Below are 16,716 nucleotides of genomic sequence, written 5' to 3' on the forward strand. Positions count from 1 at the left end.
GATCACAACCCGAATGAAAGATGGTGAACCCATCACGGGCCACATGCAGAAAATGCAAAGGTTTGTGGACCGATTGATGAAGTTGAATGTGAACTTCCCAGAGGAGTTAGCAATAGATATTATTTTGCACTCCTTACCTTCGTGTTATGATCAATTCCGCATGACATACCACATGAACAAGGAGGAAGTTACACTTAGCAAACTTCAAGGACTCCTAAAGACCGCAGAATCAGGTCTTAAAGGTAAGTCGGTTGTGACCACTCCTACTACTACTCCAAACTCAGCACCTGTCCTGGCAATCGGGAAAGGTAGAGGGAAGAAGAGGAAGAACCCAACGAAGGGTACCAAGGGTAAGACCCTTGATGGCTCCTCTTCTAGCGGAACCAAGAAAGGTTTCGTTACACCTTCTTCTGATCCCAAAGAGGCTGAATGCTTCTATTGCCACGAAAAGGAGCACTGGAACGGAACTGCCCAAAGTACCAGCAAGATTTTAAGGATGGGAAAGTGAAACCCAACCATGCAGGTATTTACACTATCTTATCTAATAACTCACCCTATTCTAACTCTTGGGTCCTCGATACCAGTTGCGGTATTCATATTTGTTCTGATTTGCAGGGCCTAAGAAGAAGTGAGAATATGGAGCATGGAAAGATAAACTTGATCATGGGAAATAGGAAACTTTCACCTGTCACCAAGATTGGAGTTTATACTTTGTTGCTAAGTAGTGGGTTTACTTTAGATTTGAATAAATGTTGTTATTCTCCAGAAATAGCAAGAAATGTTATTTCCTTTCATGCATTGTACAAACAAGGTTTTACCTTTTATTTTGATAATGAAATTGGTGGAATAAATGCTTTCTTTAATAATGTGTTTTATTTTAAAGCATTACCTTGTGATGGTGTGTATGAAGCTGTGTCTGTTGTAGATAATTTAGGAAATAATGTGTTATGTATTGATTCTACTAATGATAATAACTTGGATAAGGCATCATTATGACATTGTCGTCTTGGACATGTAAGCAAGAAACGCATAGGCCAACTCCAAAAGGATGGAGTTTTGGAATCATTTGACCTAAAGTCAGATGATAGTTGTGAATCATGCTTACTTGGAAAAATGACAAAGTCACCCTTCACAGGTTCTTGTGCTAGGGGTGAAGTTTTGTTGGATCTAGTGCACACGGATGTGTGTGGACCCTTCAAAACTACCACAAGGGATGCTAATCGTTATTATGTGACTTTTACAGATGATTATAGCAGATATGGATATGTCTACTTAATCAAGCATAAGTAAGAGACTTTCGATAAGTTTAAAGAGTTTAATTAGGAAGTAGAGAATCAATTGGGCAGGAACATTAAGATGCTTCGATTCGATCGCGGTGGTGAGTATCTTAGTACTGAGTTCCTCGACTATCTTAGGGAATGTGGGGTTGTCTCACAATGAACACCTCCCAGGACACCACAGTTGAATGGTGTAGCTGAGAGGCGTAATTGAACCTTGTTGGACATGGTTCGTTCCATGATGAGTCGAGCTACGCTACCAATCTCATTTTGGGGGTATGCCTTAGAGACTGCCGCCCATATCCTTAATATGGTCCCTACAAAGAAGGTTGCCAAAACACCTCACGAGATGTGGACTGGAAAAGTTCCTAGTCTAGCCCACATCAAGATTCGGGGTTGCAAGGCTTTCGTGAGACGCGAGACTCACGACAAGCTCGAACCTCGAAGTGAGAGGTGTATTTTCATCGGCTACCCGCAAAAATCCTTTGGTTACCTCTTCTACAGACCTAGTGAGAATGTGGTCTTTGTAGCAAGGAGGGGTGTCTTTCGAGAAAGAGAGTTCATAAGCCAAGGAAACAGTGGGAGGCAAATTGACCATGAAGAAATTCAAGAGTCAAGTGGTGAAGGAACCTCAAACCCTAGCAGTCAACTTGAGGAGGAAACTCTTGTTGATCCAATTGATGAGTCTGTACCTCTGAGGCGTTACACAAGGGTTAGGAATGCACCTGAGCATTACTATGGTTTCCATGTTACTGCGGAAGGTGAGACACTTATCAGTGATGAGACATTGGTAAGTCTGGATGAACCTAACAACTATGCGGAAGCCATGGCAGGCCCCGAGTCTGCTAAATGGAAAGAGGCAATGGACAGCGAGATACAGTCCATGTCTGACAATCAGGTCTGGGACTTGGTTGACAATGTACCAGGTCCTAAGACCATTGGGTGCAAATGGATCTTCAAGAAGAAGACCGACATGGATGGTAATGTACACACTTATAAGGCACGATTGGTTGCAAAGGGCTTTTCTCAAACTCGAGGAGTTGATTATGATGAGACCTTTTCACCAGTAGCCAATATTAAGTCTATTAGGGTGTTGTTAGCCATTGCTGCATTTCATGACTATGAAATATGGAAAATGGATGTCAAAACCGCTTTCCTTAATGGAAAATTGGCTGAGGATGTTTACATGAATTAGCCAGAGGGTTTTGTAAGTACAGAATACCCTAATAGAGTGTGTAAGCTTGAGAAATCCATTTATGGATTAAAGCAAGCACCTCGCAGATGGAATCTTTGCTTTGATGAGAAAGTCAAAGAGTTTGGCTTTTCGAGGAGTGAAGATGAATCTTGTGTATATGTCAAGGCTAGCGGGAGTATAGTTAGCTTTTTGGTACTGTATGTGGATGACATACTACTCATAGGAAATGATATCCCGACCTTGCAGGAAGTGAAGTCTTGGCTCAGGAAGTGTTTCGCTATGAAAGACCTAGGAGAAGCTGCCTATATTCTAGGGATAAGGATTCTGAGAGATCGGAGTAAAAGACTAATTGGGCTTAGTCAGAGTACATACTTGGAGAAGGTGCTGAAGAGGTTCATCATGCAAGATTCCAAGAAAGGAGAGTTACCCATCCAGAGTAACGCTAGACTGAGTAAGACCCAGAGCCCGAGTACCGAGGTTGAGATAGCATAAATGAGTCGAGTACCTTATGCTTCTGCAGTGGGCTCGATCATGTATGCTATGACCTGCACTCGTCCTGATGTAGCCTTTGCTTTGATCATGGTTAGCAGGTATCAGGGGAACCCTAGTAAGGCTCACTGGACTACGGTAAAGAACATTCTCAAGTACCTACGAAGGACTAAGGATTGGGTCCTTACCCTTGATGGGAGTGATGACTTGAGAGTTATAGGGTATAGTGATGCTAGCTTACAAACTGATAGGGATAATTTCCGCTCTCAGTCGGGTTGGGTCTTTACCTTAAACGGAGGAGCTATCTCTTGGAAAAGTTCCAAGCGGGAGACAGTGGCTGATTCAACTTGTGAATCAGAGTATATAGCGGAAAGCGAGGCAGCAAAGGAGGCGAGATGGCTGAAGAACTTCATTGGAGATCTTGGAGTTGTACCAGCTATTAAGGAGCCTATGGAAATCTTCTGTGATAGTGAAAGTGTTGTTGCCTTAGCAAAGGAACCAAGGGATCACGGGAGATCCAGACACATTGATAGAAAATACCATTTCATCAGACATCGTATAGAAGAAGGACTCCTCGTGGCAAAGAGGGTATCATCGGATGAGAACCCGGCAGATCCCCTCACGAAGGGACTGGGTAGGGTTAAGCATCTCCAACATGCAAGGAGTATAGGGCTGAAGGATGATATTAGTTTTAGTAGTTAGATAATTTTGAAATATATAAATTGTAATTGACATTTGAAGATGAATAAAAGTTGTGTTTATTTATGAGTAAAGTGTTGCTATCTTTTGTCAATCGTTTACTGTTATTTCTTTTGCATGTTTTGACTTCCAGAATATTTATGTTGTGTTTACATATTATTCAAATTATCCACAGTCAGTCATATGTTGGAAGTAGATATGAACTAAGACTGTCATGGGTTGGCTGTAGAGGTATAAGATGTTGGACATGACCTCAACACTCATGAGTGCTCATAAGTTCTGAGTATTGGATTAAACCCACGCTCATAGTTATGCATTGATTGTGCGAAAACGCATTGGTAACTCGATGTTATAAAACGTGCGTTTGTGTATGATTTAACAAGTAGTAGAACAAGCATATGAGTCGAAGTTTATCTGTTCCTTCTTGGATTAGAAGCGATATCTGGGCCCCTCGATGATTTTGTTTTGACCTAGGTACCGGGCCCGGTCAGAACTAAGTTGATGTGTTCAATTAAGTTCTATGTCAAACAAATCGGTAATCGGGAAACAAACTGCTGGACAAAAGTAAGACATTGTTCCATGTATTTGTCCGGCTGATATCTAGAACAGCGGATTATATGATCACTTATCTGAAATGGCGTACCATCATCTTCTCAGTTCCGAGAAACCTTGAAAAGAGCTACGATTGCTGATCGGTTCCTGAAGTCATACTTGCAGTTATAGTTATTAGACTTATCCAAGTGGGAGACTGTTGGATAAGGTGTCTAAGTCCATAACTATTTCTGGTATGTACTTGACGCGACCCGGCATGGTCCATTTGGGTTGCATGGCATCATGCATTTGGATAGACTAAATGAGAGAAATAACACTTGTGGTTTATCAATATATTATAAGTTCTAATATATTAATAGTAATATTTAATTGGTATTGGTCAAGAATTAATCTAGGATTAATTAAGTGATCAAAAGATGACTAATTAAATATATGGGTTGATTATGTAAATCATCCATAACTTGTATAGTGGGCTAAAAGGCTTCATGGATAATCAAGTTGGGTTAAACCCATTGGATGCTCCATGGAGGCTCCATGGGAGTTACAAACCCATGGGTCATGGAAATGAAGAGTCATGCCACATTAGGGTTTACATGGTGTAACCCTAGATGTGACACACTATATAAAGAACATGTCATACACCAAAATCGGTTACACAAGAAGTTGCAAGAGGGCTAGGCCGATTTTCAAGTGTTCTACATATCTCTCAAAGTTATTCCAAAGCATTTGGTGTTGTGTGAAACATTTGAGGCATCACACTTGGGGTGCTAGGCTCTCAAGGTTTCAAGGAATCATAACAACTACAAGGTATGTAATTCAAGCTATCTTTTATATTATAAAGTTCCCCATGTATGCTAAATAGGTTTATGAACGTTGGAAAAAGTATTTTGTATGTATTTTAGACAAACATAGATCCAAGGTTTTCTAGGGTTGCATGTACACTTAGGAGTGTTAGAATTGCTCAAAACCCTTCAATGGTGTGTTAGAACTCAAACTTAGGACTGAGAGATTTCTAAATAAGTTTTTGAAAGAGAATGCTTTTATTAAAAAAAAATTATTTTTTCAAAAGATTTCATAACAAATAGAGGATGTGATACGTACAGCCGGCCAAAACTCAGGAAGTAAGTAATTCCCAATATACCCATATGATCTATGATTTGTGCTATGAATCGTTATGCATGCTATACTGTAGGTTGTAGACCTGATCAAGAATTCCATGATATAATTTCCGGACTTATGTGATACCTTAGTATAGGGAATTATTGTTATGTGGTTCTTGAAGTATGGATTGATAATGTTATTTGCTAGGTGTACGTTTTAGAGGTGTATACGATTAGGATTGCATATCCTTAAAATGATTGATTTATCTTTATTGATGATCCTTGTTGGATGTGGGCTTAGGGTTAAGTCACTCATTCGACAGTCTATTTGGTCTTGTATTGTGTATAACTTGCATGCACGAGGCAACCAACGGTGTGGGTAGATATTTCTAGCAATTAGGGTTTGTGGAGAATAAAGGATCCTAGCGAGAGAGGGGGGAGAGAGATTCTAGGAAGTATAGTGTGACATCCCCATTTTCACGGCCAGAAAAGACCGATTTTGTTTATGCTTTATAAAAATCAGAGTACCACTTTTAATAAAAAATGTTGCGGAATTTGTTCCCAGAAAAACAACACAAATATGTTATCAAAGCATTTCCGAAGAAATGTATTTTTATTCATTTTCAAAACATTTGGGATGTCATCGTCAATACAGAAACATAAGCATAAACAGAACTTACATTCATTTACACTAGTGATCTACATCTCTTTTAACTCTCTCAGTGTTAAGTAACTTCATATCGACACCTGTGATACAAATAAACTGAGTGGGTCAGGTTGGGAAACCTGGTGAGTACATAGGGTTTTCAAGCCACAATAATATAATTATTATGTTTAATCATCAAACAATTAACCCAATTACCCATCCCCATTATCTTATTTACTCTTAAGGATCTACCCTAAGAATCAACTATCTCTTGTTCATTCATTCCTAAGGATCATCCTAAGGAATCGGCACGAAGTCCATCATCATCGGGGTTTAGGCACTAAGTCTGCATAGTCGCCAGGGTTTAGGCACTAAGTCTGCATAGTCGCCAGAGTTTATACAAGAGGCACTAAGTCCGCATAGTCGCTAGGGTTTTGGCACTAAGTCTGCATAGTCGCCAGGGTTTATACAACAGGCACTAAGTCCGCATAGTCGCCAAGGTTTTGGCACCAAGTCTGCGTGATCGCCTAGGTTTAGGTAGCAAGTCTGCATGATCGCCAGGGTTTAGAGTACACCGGGTGAACACATCGTTCACAACACCTACAGGTTGCGAGCCTGCTAGTGTTCCACTGGACTGTCTAGAATAGTCCGTGGTTGTCATCCATACTCTGCTAGATGACGGGGCCATCATTTGGGAATGGCTTCTCACATCGTCCACCTCTTACACTCACCTCGTGGTCTATAACACCTCTCAACTCATCATCCAACTCATATTCCATCTATTCATCTACCCATGTTTTACCCAACATATTATTGTAGATATATATATATATATATTTATATATATATATATATATATATATATATATATATATATATATATATATATATACAGTTTAAATCATTTAAAACATGTATAAAATTGTTCATCCAGCATAGACAGCAAGTACTCAGATAATATGCACACATAGCACGTAGGTTATATAAAATACTTCATATCTATGTGTAAGATGAAAGTAACTATGCACTCACTTGATAAGGTGGTGACTCGGTACTCGGACAACGCTTCGTTTACTTTAAAATAATTTCCTTCGACGAAACCTAGTATTATTACCACTAGATTTTAGTCTAATATTTACCGTGACTAATTATTAGTCTTATTATTATTATTATTATTATTATTATTATTATTATTATTATTATTATTATTATTATTATTATATAAGCGTTTAAACAATACTTTCCAACCACTATGTACAGACAGGGGCCAGACATAAAACACCGGAGGGCAGGACCATTTTGGCATAGAGCACTTCTGAAATCCAACAACCCTATGCGGCCCTTTAAACCAGATTCCCCGTACTGCGAGTAGATAAAAAGATATTATAACGACACTTATATAAGTTATAATAATAGCTCAAATATTTATTATAAGTTCATAATAACAATACTAATTTTTAATATAAGCTATATTAAAATAGGTAAGTATAACTTACTTACAAGGGGTTTTAGCTAGGAGTCGGGCTGTGCAGGGGCAGAACTTCGTCAATGAATCTTTCTAAGAAAGATTCGTGCAGGGCTTCAGCGCTCACCTTACTATACTAAAACTACAGAAAGAGAAGTCGAATCACGAGGGACCAAAATGCTCGGGGGATAAGAAGAGAAAGACTCTTGAATCAAGAGAATGGTGCAAGAAATATGGGAGCCCAAGCCTCTTATTTATAGTAATTGAATTTACAAAAACTACCCTCCATAATTACTTAATGACCTTATAGTTATATAAACGACTAAAAACCCCTTCATAATACTATTTTAAACAGATTTAACGATATTTGTACTAAACTAATGTCGAAAGTACTCAACACTAGTCTTATAATAACCGCATCGTCGATACCTTTCTAATGATATATACATTTGTATATATATGTGTACGTATATATGATTTATACTTTATTTTAATACGTAAATATGCTATTATAATTTGTAACTCGTTCATACGAACTCCATTTTTGACGTTCTTTATATCCACGCGTTGGTATTTACGAGTACTACAACTTTCATTTAGACGCCGTCAGCTAATTCTCATTCTATCTCAGATTTACAAAACTGTATCGAATTTATCGCGCTCAAAGAGTAGGGACCAAGTTTCGTCCATATCTTTAACATACGAGCTCTACTCTCGACATTCTTTATATCCACGCGTAGGTAAAAACAAGATCTAAAACTTTCATTTAGACTCCGTCGGCTAATTCTCGACCGCTCTCAAATTTAACAGTTGGAGGAGATTATACTTTTAAATGTCCGCGTAAAATTCATAACTTCTACATACGGACTCCGTTTTCGTCTGTCTTTTTACCGTTGAGTTCCTATTAATGAGATCTTCAACTCTCATTTAGGTCGCGTAGGCCAAAAACTGCTCGAACTAAAATTCGAGTTTCGGTCCGTGCACTACTATGCCAAATCTTAGAAAATTCATAACTTCCTCATACGAAGTCAGATTTGGGCGTTCTTTTTTTGTATGTTCTCAGTTTAACGTATACTACAAATTTTGTTTAGATCACTAAGGATAAAAAGTCTTCTACCGTAAATTCACTATTTACGTCTCCCGGTGCCGTGCCGGTTTTTCCGTAAAACTTCGACGGGCCATAACTTCTTCGTTATAACTCGGATTTCGGCGTTCTTTATATGTACGGAACCCTTGTAACATATACTAAAACTTGGTGAAGATAATCCATCTAAATAATCTTCCATCAAAAACTCATTTTTGATGCTCATCGTCTCTAAATCGACTTGCCCGGATCTGCATACGTTACATATAACATTATGCATGTGCTTAAGGCCCATGTATGCGTGTGAGGAGTTAGAGGAGTGATGCGAAGTGACTTGGGAGTCTTATAAGAGTCCTTGGAATGGGTATAGATATGCGTGGAAGGTAGTATTTGTCCTATACTACTGAAAGTACAAGATCCATACTTGGGTCAAGGGGTGTTCCAGGAATAATGAGGAACTTGTAATTGGGTATACATAATGTGGGTTTACACTATGCATTATTGTAATTTGTTTCTGCTATCTTTCAGATTCAGTATGGCGATCTTTTCGTGTTGGTGGTTCATATATGAGTGAGGAGGATGTTCGCAACATCATAGTTGCAGAGATTTTGAGGTTCATGAGAGAGGATTTGCATGGATTGATCAACATTGTCAGGGAAGAGTTGATCGTAGTGGTGTACAAGCACCTTAGGATTCTACGGACCGAGCTTGAGGATGGTTTTCGATAGGGTCGCGAAGTCACCTTCAAGGAATTTAATGCTTGTGGAGATCATCGTTTCTTTGCGAGTAGGGAGCCTATCATCAATATGCATTGGATGGTTGATGTGAAAAATCTCTTTCATGCTAGCTTCTGTCCGATGGAAGCCAAGTTTAGATTTCCGACAAGTATTCTACGTGACAAAGCTAGGGATTAGTGGTTCGAGGTTGTCCAAGGCCTCGAACCAGATGCGTTCGATTCCATGTCATGGGATGATTGTACCATCCCAAAACCCAGAACCAATTTTTTTTGTTTTCATATTAAATAAAACATCAACCAAATGTATCTATCCAAAACCATAAGGAAATCATAAAGTATTAATAATTATCCAAAATACATCATAGTTGATAAAGCGGAAAGTCATGGTGTTTGCGATGTGATCATCACGAGCTCTTCCCCATCAAACCGGAAGTACCTGAAAAATAAACTGAAAATCATAATAAAAAAGCTTAGTGAGTTCCCCAAAATACCGCATAACATATATATACGTCAACACAAGGCTGTATCGGGGGTCTATTTCACCCCCAGGTCTATTTCACCCCCGAGTCTATTTCAACTCATATGTCAGCACAAGGCTGTACCGAGTCTATTTCATCCCCGGGTCTATTTCACTCCCAAGTCTATTTCAACTCATATGTCAGCATACGACTGTACCGCGTCTATTTCACCCCGGGTCTATTTCACCCCACATACATATAGCAAACAGACACAAAGGCATACAAACATACAACAGTAGTCATAAAGACTACAAGCACCTAGTGTCCTACATTACAGTGAAAAAACAAACCTTAATCTGCTGACAATCAAATAGATGCTCGGGTTGCTGAACTGGAGAATCCCCGCACTAACCAATCAAATAAAACCCTAATTAATAATTTGGTCATAAACCATAATCGAGACTTTAATCAACTAATCCCGACTCCCAGGGTAAAAGACCATTTTACCCTTCCCTCAATTAGCCCAATAGTTGTGGCCCAACTCGATGGCACAAAAGCCTAATAATGGCCCAATTCCTAAAAGGCTCTCAAGGCCCAAAATGGCCCAAATCCATGAAGGTCCAAGGCCTAACAACGTCCTAAATTTAGAAAGACTAGTGGCCCAACAAGGGCTCAAAATACTAAATTCCAATAGCGGCCCAAAAGTCAAAAGCCCATTCTGGTCGAGTATGCTAAGCGTATCCCCAATACGCCCGACATACTAGGTTGCTACACAAAGTCGGGGATCTAGATGTGTACGCGCATTTATTCTTGCGTATGCCCTCGTTCATTCTTTTTGTCCATTAAGCTCTTAATGCTTAAGATCAACTGTCCATATTTCAGATCCAGACCTTGGGGAACCTCTTAACCCATAAAGTCACTAAATTGATGCTTTGCATGGCTCAAATGGACTCAAACCTTAGATTTAGCATCTTACTTTCACAAAATGGACATATAATCATGCATGGTTGATCCTCAACCATCAAGATGTTGACTATATGAACTGGGGATCTCAAAAACATCAAGAGGAGAAACTCATAACTTCTAGAGTGGTAAAATCCCATTAGATTCGATTAATGGGACCAAAAAGTGTCTAAAACTTAACAACAACTAGATCTAAGCATAGAATGAGCAAGGTCAAAGATGTATACCTTTATGAAGCTGGAAATGATGAATGGAATTTGGATCTACAAGCTCCTCCTTGACCAATGCTCCTCCACCAAGCTTCTTCTTCTTTGAGTCACACCAAACATACACACCAAAAAACACACAAATGTCAACTCTCTCTTGAAATGAGATAGGGTTTCGAAGTGGGGCTCAAAAGTGCAATGAATACTGGGAAATAAGAGAGCCTTAGGACATAAGGTTGTTTAAATAGGGTCCAAACCCTAAAAATTAGGGTTGTCTCCTGATTACGTACGCCATGGGTACTATAGGTACGCCCAACGTACGCTCCTCCTTCCCAAAAATTACAATAATGCCCTTGGGACCAAATTTGCAAACTAAATACATACCAAGGGTAAAAATGGAAAATACCTTGAATCGGGTGTTACAATGATTTTGTCACCAGATTCAAGAGGGAGTATGCATCGGAAATTGAGGTTCAACAGTTGGCTCAAGAGTTTTTGGCACTTGAGCAGACTTCAGAGCTGGTGGTTGAGATCACTACCAAGTTCAGAGAGAGATAATTGCTTTGCCCATAGTATACGGCTTCAAAGGAGATGAGGATGATTCGTTACCATGACATGTTGAGGACAGTGATCCAGGAGCATGTAAGTATCTCGATTCATAAGACTATCTCCAGTTTGGTGCAGGAAGTCAAGGAGAGAGAGAGAGAGAGAGCTGGAGTTGGAGAATCAGCAATGGAAGAGGAAACATGTCCTCAACATGTAGTCAGAGGAAGTTGAGGGTATGTTTCTTTTGTAGTCATCCAAGTCATGTTAAGGCTACTTGTACTCTTAGAGACGATGGTGTGGTTTTAGATACAACACCTTTGGCTCAGCAGCTACCAAATGGATGACATATGACAATTGGAGTTCCAAGGGCCGGAGTTTGAGTTATTAGCTTTCGTTAGTGCAGTCGGGTGCAACATCAGTTGACGTCATATGTACTTTGTTAATTATGCTTTCGTTGTTTAAGTTGTAATTCTTGGATAGCCTTTTGAATGATATTGTCTTAATCAACTTAGGTTCTGTTTTGGGTTGATTAATTATGTTGGATTTTATGTTTGGGTTATCGTTGTTGTGAGGTTGTAAATGTGTATTATAGTTCTTTGGATTTTTTCGTTATGATTTGTAGTTATATCAGAGCTTTTAAGTTTTGTTTGAAGGATTCAGATTCCTTTATTCTTGGAAATTTCAGGTGTGGGAGTTAGGAGCCATATGGTGGGGTTATCGGATTAACTTGGAAATTCGCATGGTTATAAAGTTGTCATAGTTTAGTCAATTACAAGTGAGGGAGAATCGCTTCGTCAGATGGAAATATTCCGAGTGTAGGTCATCTCAGAGTTTTTGTATTCAAAGATATGAGGAAAATTGGTTTGGGTTGTGTTCAAAATTAAAGTATATGTAAGGAGCGATGTTCAGTATTCAGACATGACCAAGGAAGCAAATGTTGAGGATTTTGGGTTATCTCGTATGAAGGTTTGAAGCATTGGCAGCGACATAAATTTTGGTTTAGTGTCTAGGTTCATGTCGAGGGTGGTGTGAGGGCCTCTTTACCCATCCTTGTCTGATGAAGGATTTGGGGTTTGAAGCACGACCCAAACGCCTGATAGGGTCTAGTAGACTAGGGTTCATCTTATGTCAGTCTTTCTTGTTATCATCATAGGTCTATTTGAAAGACCATGGGGGAGCCCATGGCAATCTCCGAAGTGTTGTAAGACTATGATCTGGACTGTAGAATTCATTTGGACAAGTTAGGACATAGAGAAAGTGATTGTAAGACTATGGGAGGATCACAACATTCGCTTGGGTTGAGTCAGACTCGTTATTGTTGTTTAACCACTCCTTGTTCAAAGGGTTGTTAGAGTCGTGTCCATGTTTAGGCTTGTGTAGCTTTTGATAGTGGGCGAGGCCCATTTAGTTATGTTATCTTCGATAATACTCGTGGGCGAGGACCCCGTTTTTTATGTCATCTTAGGTGAGACGGTTAGGAGAGACCCATTTGTTTATGTCATTGTGGGTGAGACCGATGGGCAAGGCCTGTTTTTTTATGTTATCATGGGCGAGGCTCGTGGGAAATACATGTTTTCTATGGATTGGCTTGTTTGGGGTTTTCTTTTGCGTTCGAGTGTGAGGTTTTTCGCCCAAGTGGTGGGACATAGATTCATTCCTTCAGTTTATCAGTAAGATGGAGCATGGTTGGTAAGGATTTTGGACATATCGAATGTACGAATTTTGGTCGCATTATTGAGGTATAGGCTAGCTTAGTCTTTGCTTACTGGGATTTTTTTGAGGTTTCTCTTGTGTGTTTGTGTGTAAGGTTGTCGGATTAATGGTTGGTTGTGGATCTTGTTATGCATTCTATCAGTGAGATGACGCAAGGTTGGGGGAGGGCTTGGTCGGGTCATACCTTTGACTTTGTGGTCAGTACGGTTGATGTTTGGGGTAGCCCCGCTTGTCTGGAAGTCAAGCACTGTCTAGGAGTTTTCAAATTGTAATAAGGGTTGGGTGCCTGTCAATGTTTGTTCGTCGTGGCGGGTTGGTATTCATTCATTATTGAGACACATGGCTATTGTTGAAGATTGTTTCGGTTTTATGGTTAGAAATAGGTTGTTTGTTTAGGGTTTTGTTCCAGTGTACACTCATATCACTTACAGTGTAACTTATATTTATGTGCATAAGCATTATTATGAACCTATAAATAGGATTTATCAATGATTCCAAGTCATTATAATGATTGATCTACTAACAGAAATGATGTCTAGGCTAGATATAGTGAGGTGTTTAAAATGGGATTTCTAAACAGTATACTTTGTATACCAAACAAACCCCACCTCTGATATGATCCTACCTAGTTGTTCCTTACTTGATAGATCTTGATGTAGACATTGGGATTAGTGAGAAATTTAGACTATCATTAGTCACCAGGAATATCTGACTAATACTCAATCTAAATCGTACTCAGGTCTCGTCAAAGGAAAAGTCAAGGTGGTTGGCGAAGCTCTGCCAAATTCTCCAGTCACCCACTTATTTCAGGTGAGTGCATAGTCCATTTCATGAACATGGTTTTAATAAAACTATTAATTAAAGTATTAAATATATGTTAGAACGTTTATATGTGAGCTATATGCTTATTTCCTGGATAATATGTTAGAAATATAGTTGAGGATATACGATATGTGAACCAGATATGGTTCTATATGTTTTAAGATATATATATATATATATATATATATATATATATATATATATATATATATATACATACAGACTATTATGTGCTAATAATAATAGAATTACTTTTAATAGGAAGATAAAAGTATATTAATACCTTAATACTCTGTGTTAAAAATATACACTAGATTAGGATAGTGTTGTCTAAACAGAGTTGGTATTGGGAGCTTAATAGTTTAGTCCGTTAATGAGATAAGACTTATTATATATACCAAGTTGAATTAAGTTTGATATCGGGTAGTCTCATTCGGGATATGTGCGTGTAAGTTAGGAACGGAGAATAAACTTTTTCACCTTGTCACTTTCCAGTGTTGGTGGTACGAAAATACGTACCGGAGTACAAAATCGTAATCCTTTTGGATGAACAAAAATGGTAGTTCCTGATCAGGCAACTGTAATGGTATGTCTGGTCATCTCCCAGCGTAAGATGACAATACTTGATCATTCTAGACGGTCTTGTGAAGTACATTGCTAGTGTTGGTTCATAACCCACATACGTATATGAAATGGGATACCATATTCATCAAATATTCTGATGGCACAGGTGCCTTTATGAAGTTCACCAGCCAAGGAATCCCCTAGCAGTGTAGTTAAGTCCTTTCTAAACGGTTTATCTTCCTGATAATCGTGGACTAGGGTTTGTGAGGATCAATCGGGTGGGTAATAGTTGGTTTTTCAAGGTTTATATATATATATATATATATATATATATATAATAATAATAATAATAATAATAATAATAATAATAACAACAACATTGTGGGATTGAAATTCCTATGTACTCACCATGTTTCCTAACATGACCCACTCAGTTTGTATGCGTCACAGGTATCAAGACTTAAGCTACTGGAACTTGATTAGAATGTTGAGTGATTAAGAGAAAGCCTACAATGGTGTTCAGGAAAATTAGGTCTTTACACTATTACTTATGTACCTCTATTGATTATGACATCATTAGGATTTTATTTGAGACAATCTTGTACTTAAAAGCTTTTTATATACTGGTATTTTCTGCAACTAAAGTATCATGATTTTAAAGTGTAAGAAAATTTCTTTTTGCTTCTGAAAATTTGAAGGATGTCACAGTTGGCATCGGAGCATTAGTTTAAACGAACTAGGAATTCTAAGGACTTCTATACTTAAACTTAGAGCTTAAGCGATAATGGTGAGAGTTGTATCTAGAATATTTTAGGTAATATACCTAAATTAATAATAAATACACAAGCACTAGAATATTTTAGGGTATAAGCCTTAACTAATATTATATGCTAATAAAAGTTAAGTTTGTAATATTCAAAATTTTCAAAAAAAAAATTCATTTTTAAAAACCACATAAAACCCAATATCATATTTCTCAAAAACTCAAATGTATAAATTATTCAAAACACAAGACCATAAAATGTCTGATAATATCCCAGAATCCTCAAAAACATAAACTCAAGCTGGTGTGTACAATCTAGTCGGCGCCTTCCTACGATCCTGAGATGTACCTGAAACACGTATCACACAAAACTGTAAGCATGAAGCTTAGTGAGTTCCCTAAGATACCATGCACAAATAATTAGACTCTCAGGGCTAAATCTCAATAAGGACCCTCCGGTCATGTGTCTCAGTGAGGGCCCTTCGGTCTCACAGCTCGGGTCGGACCCTCCCGTCCAATATCTCAGTGAAGACCCTCCGGTCTCACAACTCGGTATGAACCCTCCGGTCCTAACACAATAAAGCACAAAAATAATATACATCATAAATCACAAAGACAAAATGCATGATATCACATAACTTAATATAAGCACATAAGACCCTTTGGTCAATAACTCAATTAAGACCCTCCGATCATAACTCATATAAGACCCTCTGGTCACACAATATTACCACTCAGGTAAGTATAGTGAGAAGACTCACCTCGTAAGCAAAGCAAGTATGCCTCGTAGTCAACAATCGGTCTCGACTCCACCTACATATGTCATAATCATCTCTAATTAACCCTTATAACAACAACTCTAAAGATTTTAAGCTAACCCCTTCAATAACTCTTGGAAAGGGTGAAAAGACCATTTTACCCCTCCATGGCCTTCATATCCATATCTTGAACAAACCCTAAAAGTCATCGGAAGTCAACATTTGATTCAACGGTCCCTGTTGACCCAACTCGTCAAGTGCATCTGTACGAATCGTCGAGTTCCTACTGTTCTCAGAAAATCGGGAAAACTCCTACTCAACTCGCCGATTTGTCTCATCAACTCGTCGAGTTTGCACGTGTCCAGACTACTAGGGAAAACCCTAACCGACTCGTCGAGTTGGCTCATGCACTCGTCGAGTCCCTTTGGTCCATTTTCTCATTCAGACACTTTAAGCAGAACTAAGGCCCCATACTCTAGATCTAGACTTCCAAGGCTGAAGTATCACGTAAAGTTGCAAGATTTACGTTAATGCATGGCATCTAGGGCTCAAAATGCCAAAACAAGATCTCGGTACATTGAACGTTTGCTTAGGTGTACAAAACGTCATAGTGAGAACTTATAGCTGGTGGGGAAATTTTAACGGAAACCGAAAACCTGAGCATGTGATTGGTCGTACAC

The sequence above is a fragment of the Lactuca virosa genome, chromosome 5 (genome assembly GCF_052849685.1).
Source record: "Lactuca virosa cultivar CGN04683 chromosome 5, Lactuca_virosa_CGN04683_v6, whole genome shotgun sequence".
Taxonomy (NCBI): domain Eukaryota; kingdom Viridiplantae; phylum Streptophyta; class Magnoliopsida; order Asterales; family Asteraceae; genus Lactuca; species Lactuca virosa.